We start from the raw sequence: 9131 nt of genomic DNA, 5'->3' as shown, positions 1-9131 counted from the left end.
GTTCTTGCTATTGAAAAAAAATAATTGATGGGTCATAAAACTTAGTCAAAACATTACAAATAATTCTGTAACTCCAGTTTTCTTCCTTCCACTAATCTTCTCTCCCAGGAAATGTCCCTCAAAAAGACATCAGGAGGACACTGCGGGTTGGGGGGGGAAAGACATGACCCACCCTAGGGACGATAGAGAAGAAAGGTGTGTTGGGGGTACCCCTTAAACAGGGTGTTCACTTCCTGAAAAGAGCTTCACTTCCTCAGCTCCTAATGTTTAAAGAGAACATTGTCGGTCTACTATCTTTTAAATTCTTTGAGACCTGGGGGCGCTGAGAGGGGGGGGGGAGCGGGAGTCGAAGAAATCTGAGAATTTGTCAAGTTATCTCCATTCGAAATTTCTCTCTCCGCGCGTGTGCCAGCTTTCTGTAGCTGGCCAGTTTTATACGTAAGACACCATTCCCATGAAAAGCAAAACGCGGGCAATCGCTGTCAGCCCGACCTTCCCCCTTGCCGCAAGCGAGGTCGCCAACCAAAAGCCCGAGTTAGATTTGGGGCTGGAGCCATTCCAGAAGCAGAAACCCTGGGAGCCCGGGTGGCTTTTCCTGACGGCTGAGTCGTGGGCGGAGAGGCACCTGTGGACTTCGTTGCGCCTTAGAGACTCGGGGAGGAAAAGCCACCGTCCTCCTCCAAACTCCTTTGGGTGCCTCGACGGGGCCGTCGATCTCCAGCCTAGTAACCCGGCCGGGGACTTTTCGATACTCCTTAGCCCAGGGGTCTTCAAACTTGGCCCTTTTATGACTTGTGGACTTCAACTCCCAGAATTCCTCAGCCAGCAAATTCTGGGAGTTGAAGTCCACAAGTCATAAAAGGGCCAAGTTTGAAGACCCCTGCCTTAGCCAAAGCTACTAACTGGCTGGAACACAGCGGGATTTGCTGTGCAGGACAAGAGAAGTAAAGCCAACGAAGAGAGCGCGGAGTAAAAAAAAAAACCTGGGGGCGGAGGCGGGGAGGGCAAAGGGGGGAGCTCGAAAAAAAAGGGGGAGCCAAAGCAAAGGGAGATTCGGGAGACTTTGGAAGAGAAGGGGGACACTCCTCCACCCCCACCACCACCCGCCCCAATCTCTGACAAGCTATCCGCGGCGAAGCGGAGCAAAGAGCCTCCCGTGCGGCCGGATCCAGCGCAACGGGTGGAGAGGCTTGGAGACGCGGGCCCGGTCGCCTTCCACGTGCGCCTCGCCTTAGCCTCGAAGTTTCAGCAATGGCCGCGGGAAGGTTGAGCGAGCCCGGCGCCGGGAGCTCCTGCCTTTCTCGAACGTGGCTTATTAGCTTAGCCGCTCTGACTGCTCTCCGCCGTGACGTCACGGGGGCAGCCCAGCCAATGAGGGAAGCGCTGGCGCCGATATTAAGGGAAAGTTAGTGCAAAGCTAAGCGCCCTGGCTTTTTTTTTTCCTTATTATTGTCATTGACATTTAAACTGGTGTGGCAGATTCTTCTGTAGAAATTGGCGATCTGACTTGCCAGTTACCGACTCGCAGAGGGCGGAATTGGGAATCCGCGGACCATGCGCCTCCGCCGGCCCTCCCGCTAACAGGTAAGCATTTGTTGCGCTTGATGGCCGCCGTTTTCCAGAATTTGCAGAGTGCCTTTCTAAAGCGGCAGCCCCCGCCGGTTGGTTTGTTGTTGTTTTTTCCCCGAATTTTCCGCGCGCCCTTGGACGTTTGCTTTCCTTTCTCGTCGGCGAGCTTTCTCCCTCTCGCGCACACGTACTCACGTGCGCGAGTGTTTGCGTGCAGATTTACTTCGCTCTCTCCTCTTCCGCCCGATCGCTGACCCTAAAAGCTCTGTTAAATATCCTTATGGCGGAAAAGGGGTTTTTGCCGTTGCTACCACCCGTTGACGTCGGCTGAGCTGGGCATCGCCGGCTAGCCAACTTCTGGAGCAGGAGAGCTGCATGCGTGCCAACGGCTAGTGAAGCAGAGTGTCAATTTTTTTTTGTCGTGAAGCACCATATCGTTGAGTGGACGAAGTGTAGCCCAACCCGTGCAATTAGTGGGAAGGGGATAGGAAGAGCCAGGGAAATGGCCTGGACTTTCCTTTGCAGTGAGGACCCGAGGCCAAAGGGAGGTAGGGAGAGCAGGACTCCGTTCCACCCCAAAGCACCACCGACGGGTATGGGGGGGGGAGAAGGGGGGTATCCCTTGACTGCCGGGAAAAGTAGCGTTGCTTTCTTTGTAAAGATGGAAATGGAGGGTTCGAGTCTTGAGCGAGCCCGGAGCCGCGGCCCTCGCGCCTTGGGTGCTCTGAAGTTGAGGCAGGCACGAAAGAATGCAGCGCGCATTGTTGGCGAGGCATTTTTCTATCCCCAGTCCGAGTGATTTGAGCTTTCCTTGGGAAAAACCTAATAATTAACGATTCTCACTGAGGTAGAAAGAAAAACCGCTTCGGGTTACACAGGGACTCCGGCAAACCCTTGCTCGCCTCGGGCTTCGGGCAGTTTAAAGGGCTCCTGCCGTCGAGCCGCTGGGGGAGTTTGCCGCTCATTTCAGGCCAGGTTCAAGAGGACCTCCTCGCCCGATGGGGAGCTTTCGCGGTGGGTTGCTTGTCTTGACTCGATCCGAACTGGAGCCTCGTTCTTTCATCCGGTCGTTTGCCTACCTACCTACCTACCCACTCACCCAGCCACCTCCGTTCACGTGTTTGGTCTCACTTGGTGGCTCTTCGGTTTGAGATGGTGGCAAGTTTTCTTTTCGTTCTGGTGCGGTTGCTGTTCTGGAGCAAGCCAAGCGAATACATTCGGGACCCCGGAGGTTTCAAAACAAGGTCAAAGTCCTAGGCGCAGCCTCCTGCTGCGTTTCGCCAAGCTTTCTCCTGCTCCCGCTTTCAACTACCAGCCGTATTCAAAAGGAGGAAGGAGGGGAGAGTAAATACCAGGGCGTCAGGTGTGCGCTTTTCAGAGCCCGATCCACAAGTTAACTCAGCCCAAAGCCACACCTCGAAGCCGAATTGCGTTTTGTGGACGTTCGAACCGGCAGGGAGGAACACATAGAGTTGACCCGTAGAACTTTCTCCGGAAGAATTATTCCTTGAGGTCTTATTCTGAAAGACCTTCGATCTTGTATTGCAAATTTCACCGCTCTGCCTTGTTTCCTGTGATGTCGCCGCACCGCCGACTTAATCATCCCGGCTTGCAGAAAACACAGGTGGTGTGTTATGGTTGGAGAAAAGGGGGGGGGGGCAGCCTAGCTACCGGCTCTGATTTCACTTTCCAACTGTTGCCATCCGGATAAGCTTTCTCGAAGTTTCTGGTCCGGTGAATAGGCCGCGGAATCCCGAAGTGAAGGGTTAAAGGGCTGGGTATGGAATGGCGAGGATCTTCTTCCCAAAAGGTAGCGTGCACCCAGGTAGTGAGAGGACTGAAAAAATGTGCTCAGGTAGGCCAGAGGCGAGCAGGAGGGTGCGTTTGGTTTTTATTTTGCTTTTTCTGTTTTGCTGCTGGCGGCGGCGGCAGCTGCAAAAGGGAAGAATAAGAGTGGAAACCAAAGAAATATATGAGGAAAGGGGGAACCGTTTCTTGGGAAACTCTATGCTGAATGACTGCCTTAAGCCCCCTTATCTAAAAGCAGTTTGATTTGTACAGGAGGACTATCTTCTGGTTTGAAGCAGAGTATAGAGAAAGCTGCCCATCCTTGAGAGTAAATCCCAACAGGCTTCAAACCATTTGTTTAGGATGGCAGCCCAAGGCAGGTGAGCTGTGTTTCGAAATCTAGATGATTGGGTGGGGGTGGGGGGTTTCTTAATTAGGGGAAAAAAGGATTAGTGGGATAATGGCTTTTTTTCCTCCTCCCCCCCCCTTCCCCCATTTTTCTTTCATTCACTCTTTTGGATGAAGTCTGCAGCCTTTCAGTTCTTAGAATCTCTTAAGGTGCTTTGGAAGGAAAAAAAAATCAAAAAGGTGGGGGAAAGTCCACTTTAATCTTCTCCAGTAAATGGACATTCTGGATGGGTAATAAATCAAACACCCAGCCTCGCAGGTCCTCCCCCCTAATTAGAGATGTTTATTGGAGATGGTGTTTATCCAGCTGTCACGACGAGAAAAAGCTGTGACATAATTACCTCTGACCACATAGTCTTTTATATGCATATCTCGTTGACATCCAGCACCATCCGATCGCATTAAAAACGACAAGATCAAAATGTTGATCTTCACAGATGGAAAGTTTCTCCACCTTTACCTTCATTGAAACTAGCTCCGGAGGAACGGCCCAACTCAGCCAGCGCAAAAACCACCCCCGCGCGCACCTATAGGCACCGGTATGTCGGTGGTGAATGTTTATTTTTTAAGTAGTTTGTGGGTGGAATATAGTCAGAACGCCCGGCGCTTTCCCGTCTCCCTAGGATGCACACACCCCACTGAAAGCTGTCCGTTTCCAAATCCACGCAGAGGAAGAAGCGGGGCGGGGGAAGCCAGACGGTCTTTGGGACTGGTGAATGTAGGGCTGTCCAGCTGATGCTTTTCTGCGAACAATCCAAGCGATTCCTAGAAAGGTGGTGGAAGAGAAGAAGAAAAAGAAAAGAAAAGAGATAAAAAGAGAGACGAGAGTGCTTTTGCCCCGGCGGACTGTTCCTTTTCTGTTTGTTTGTTTTTTCCCTGCAGCGCCCTGCTTTGGAGGAAAGCCTGAGAATCCGTGGTGGCTGAGAGGCTCTGGCGAAGTCTCCCTCCGCCTTTGGAGCCGGCTCTTCTCTTCTGGCAGCGTTTGGGGGGAAACCATCTGCGTGTTTCTGTTACGCGGGGATGATAAGCTCAGAATTGCTCTGTAATTGAAAATATTTTTTTTTGTGGGGAGGCTGGCTTGACAAATATCAAGGGGGAGAGTCTTTTGATCCTTTCTGCCGCTGTGTTCTCCAGTCGCTAATAAAAGTCGCATTGAGCTCCTTAGTGCCTTGATTAACAGGCAGATTAAGTGCTTCGGGGAGGGGGGGCGCTGAAACAGCTTGTTCCAATCAATAGCGTTTAGAAAGGCCGTCGGGATGCGCTTTGCTGATGTGATTTCTCTCGCCTTTCTCTCCGTTTTCACTTTTTGGAAGAGTTTTTCCCGCCGTGACTATTTGTAGACTTTCTTCCCTGCAGTATAAAATATTAAACTTTCTTATGGTAGGAAGAAAAATAAAAAGCACGGCGGTTGCTGCCGGCTCTTTTCAGAGTTCCCCAAGGCCGAGTCCTCCCTCCAATCTCCACCACCACCACCACCACCACTCCCGGCCCTCCATTTTTCTCTAATCCTTGCACACAAAAGTGCCTTCCTGCAAAACGCCTAATGCAAAAAGAGGTTAAATCGATTCCAAACTTTTTTTTTTGCAGATTGTTGCTAAACTCGCCAAAGCTCCGTTTAACTCGGGTGTCCGGCGCATTAGAGGTTTCAAGGGTTTCTCCCCAATCGAAGTCGGCAGCCGGTGTCCTGAAGGCTGAGGCGTTGTGGATCGAGCCGTCAGTGTGGGTGTATCTCTTCAGTCTGAGACTGAAGTGGACAAGAGGACTTTAAGCCCTTTTCGGGGTATTTATAAAATAGTGCTTCACAAGGCAAATCTTAATGAAAGGAGACGATCCAAGAGCACTTAATTCAGTGATTCTTTCTGAGCCCCCCCCCCACTCCCACCCTTTTAATTCCCCCCCCCCATAAATAAATTGCACTTCCTGGGACCAAATGACAGCAGTGAAACAATCTGTATCGGTTATTCACACTTCTCTCTTTATTTAGCATTCGGGAGATAAACAAAGATGCTTCAGGGAGCTGCCAAAAAGCTCTGAGCGATTCGCATTTTTAGCAGCCCTTCTCTCCTTCCCTGCTCGCTTTGTGCGGGCGAGCTTTCAAAAGGGTAAACAAAAAGACGAAATCTAGTGACTGATTTCATTGGTCGCCTTCACACGAGAGACGTAGCGCAGCAAAAGGAGAAACGATCGATCCACCGACCACGGCTGCTTTCCTTGACAAGGCCAGGGATCTCCCTCTCCCCGACCCGCAAATTCCTCACTTGAGCTCCCACACCTGCGCGCTCCAAACCTGCAGCCATTTCTGATCGACCAGCTCGGAATTCACCTGGCACTGACCGCCACATCCAGACGCGGCTGTAAACGACAACAAGGCGAACCTACCGTTTCTAATCATTATTATTTTTTTGCTGAACACGCAGACACCCGCTCGCTCGCTCGCCCGCTTCGGAGGCGCGCAGCTGGCTTTCTCAGGCGCAAGAAGCCTTGGCCTCGCTCTCCTGCCCCGAATGCTCCCTGTCGGAGCTGAGCCTGGCCCACTGAGAAGCTTACTCTCGGGAAATCGGTGAGCCTCCGAGCCTCTGCCGCCCCAGGCTCCAATAAGCAACGCCTCCCTCCAGGACCCGATTGTTGGTGCCGGCAGTCGGGCGAGATAGGCAAGAGCCAGGCTGCGATCCTAGGCGCGTTTTGGTTTGTTTCCCCAACCCCCCCCCCGGAACAAGCCCATCTGGATGCCGGGCACCGTCTTTCCGCTTCGAGCGCGGGAGCCTCTAGGAAGAAACCCGCCGTCCTTTGAGAGTTGTTCTCGGCGGTAGGCCTACCAGATCTCGGGGGCTTGGGATCTGCCAGGCTGGCGGATCGGGCACGCAGCCGCCATCCCAAGCGCTTCCCCAATTAAGCCTTTCGCCCTTCTCGATCCAACGGGATCCTTTTGTCTCCCGGTACAGGCTCTTGCGCGCTCCATTCCCGAGACGGACCGGTCGGTAATAATCAATCAATTCCCCTCCCCTCGAAGCCCGCCCGCTCCTCGCTCCGTCGGTTCCTATTTGTCCCTGGCTGAAGGGCCGCCTGGGAAGGAGCGCCCGGAGGACGGCTGCCACTTCGACGAGCCTCAAGTTGCGGGCCAGCCCGGGCGCCTACCTGCCCAGACGAACTCGGCCGGACTGCGGGAAGCGGCAAGGGGCTCTCGCTTTTTTTTTTTTTGCACCCTCACGCATCCCAGCCTGATTTTCTCACTCCCCCCCCTTCTCACACTCCCCCCACTCTCTTTTAATGCCCCCGCCCCTCTCAGCAACCGGAGTAACCCCGACTTAAAATGGCGTCTCCGGTCACGGCCTCCCTCTCCTTTGCCTCCGGTGACAGGTAGCGTCTCCCACCTTCCCGGTTTGCGGGCGGGCGCCGGCCTGGGAGTTGCTCGCTCTTCCCCCCCCCCCGCCCTCCCGCGGATGGGGCAGCTCTTCCAGTCCAGGCGGGAACCGCCATCGATCCCACCTGCCCCCCCTCCCCGCCCCCCCCCGCCCGGCCTCTGCCTTCGGCTCTCAACCCACGCGGCCTCCTTCGGAGGGGAACCGCGGCCTCCCACGAACTCGCTGTCCCCCTTCACTCACGCGCAAGCAGGCCCGGGTCCCGGAGCCTCCTCGCCCTCCGATCACTGAAGTGCCCGGGGCTTCGGGGCTTTTAAGCTCGCTCCCGAGGTCGTCGACGCACGTCTATTCCGAAGTAAGAGCCCCGCCGAATTCAGGGAAACTTCCTTAGGAGAAAGTGAGTATATAGGAGAGCAGGGATTTCTCTGTCCCGTCAACCAAGTTCCCTTCTCACGCCCATTCTCTCTTCTTTCCCCCCCCCCCACCACCAATTATCTGCTTTCTTGAACCCTCTCGTAAGGCATCCGGGCCCACAGACCTCTAGGCTGATCTGCCTGTCCCTTTTTCTCGCGCTCTCTCTCCCTTCTTTTCACATAAATCCTACTTTGCTTTCTCACGCCCATATTCTACACGCCTGATGCTCTTCCTTACCCATTCTCTTTCACACATGCACTTTGTAATACAGGCCCCTCTTCGCTCTTGTTCTTTCCTCTCCTCCTCCTCCTCCTCCTCCTCCTCTCCCCCCCCATCCTTCTCTTTCAACTTTTGCTTTCTTAGTTTCAGAGGCTCCTCCGCCCTCTTGTCCTCCAAGTCCTGATAGATCTGCAGCCATCCAAGGCGCCCACTTTTTATCGATCTTTTGTGGCCCTTCTCTCTCTCTCTCTCTCTCTCTCTCTCTCTTTTCTTTTTACTCAGACTTGCTTCCTCAGTTCTAGTCCTTTTCTGCAATGACGTCAGATTATTCACTATTTCCCTCTCATTATTTTTTTTGTCCTCCTAGGGTTTTTGGGTTGTTTTTTTTAAACCATCAACTAAGAAAAGGGAGGCACACAGGGCCTACTGTGCCCTGGGGGAAAATAGCAACAAGATTACGGCTTCTTTCTTTTGGAGATGAAGCATATAAGTAGGTGCTAATCCAAAGAATGGCTAATTGAATGGTTGTAAAAATGATATTTGCCTGAAGATCTGGGTAGAGAGCTTGTGGCTTCTCCCCTCTCACCTTCCTTTCGTTATTGCTGTAGTTGCTGTTATAATATTTCTCAAAAGAGTTAACAATGCTTTTAAACTTAAAAAAAGAAACAGAAGTTTAATTCTTTTTCATAAGATTAGAATACAGTCAAAACAAATCACACACGCAGTAAACTCAACCTGGTCACCCCACTTTATGTTTTATTTTATTGCGTTACAATATCTAGAAGGACTAATGTCCTTTCAAACCACTTGCTGACTTAACAAGTTAAGTTTTGGAAGGGGAAAAAAAAAGTCCAAGCTTTTCTTAATCTAGATTTTCTTTCCTTTTCCACCTTTCTACCAAGATCCCTCTTGAGAAGCTCATTCTAAAGTTTTCCTGAAGCTGGATTGGAAAAAAAAGATGAATAATTTAACAATGAATATTAAATGGACTGGAGGGGGTTATCACCCTCACATTAAAGGGATTCAAATTTACTGGGGCTGATTCAAGAATAAGAGTGGGGAGTAGGGGGGGGGAACCAATTCGTTTTAAATCGATCTAAATTAGCAACCCGAACAGCTTTTCAGCACACACCAGCAACTCAACCCAGGAAATTCTCAAGTTCCTACGGGTACACTTACCTTTGCCGACGTCCTCTTCGACTCTTCTCGAGTTCCTCCTCCCCCACCCCCCAGTTTCTACCATTATATTCAGCTCCGATTACAAACTTAGTCCCCCCCTTCCCAGTTCAGTGGGGAAAATACAGATTGCTTTAGGCCTAACTACGGTGACTAGAGGGCAATATTGGTTCAGCCTGCCCAGTCCTTTCATTTCTT

The 9131-nt window shown here is 51.9% G+C and overlaps 1 protein-coding gene and 1 long non-coding RNA gene across 4 annotated transcripts in view; one reads left to right on the top strand and one right to left on the bottom strand.

The window, feature by feature from the left end:
* Nucleotides 1-1478: 1478 nt before the first annotated feature.
* The window catches only part of PAX6 (paired box 6), a gene marked incomplete at its 5' end in the record, with an annotated part of 42337 nt that continues 34684 nt past the window's right edge, over nt 1479-9131 (top strand). For 2 of the 3 annotated variants that reach the window (XM_081313109.1, XM_081313108.1), the window contains one exon: nt 1480-1584. Of the gene's footprint in view, nt 1585-9131 lie in introns of all 3 variants that reach the window. The other variant, XM_081313111.1, reaches the window with a different exon arrangement.
* LOC308659481 lies at nt 5879-7592 on the bottom strand. The gene is made up of 3 exons (XR_014024543.1): nt 7368-7592; nt 6313-6530; nt 5879-6117 (listed from the first exon to the last, which is right to left on the bottom strand). It is a non-coding gene; the product is annotated as an uncharacterized lncRNA (long non-coding RNA).

Source organism: Vipera berus (assembly GCF_964194415.1).
Source record: "Vipera berus genome assembly, chromosome: 1".
NCBI classification, from domain to species: Eukaryota; Metazoa; Chordata; class Lepidosauria; order Squamata; family Viperidae; genus Vipera; species Vipera berus.
This window is presented reverse-complemented; position numbering and strand designations above follow the sequence as displayed.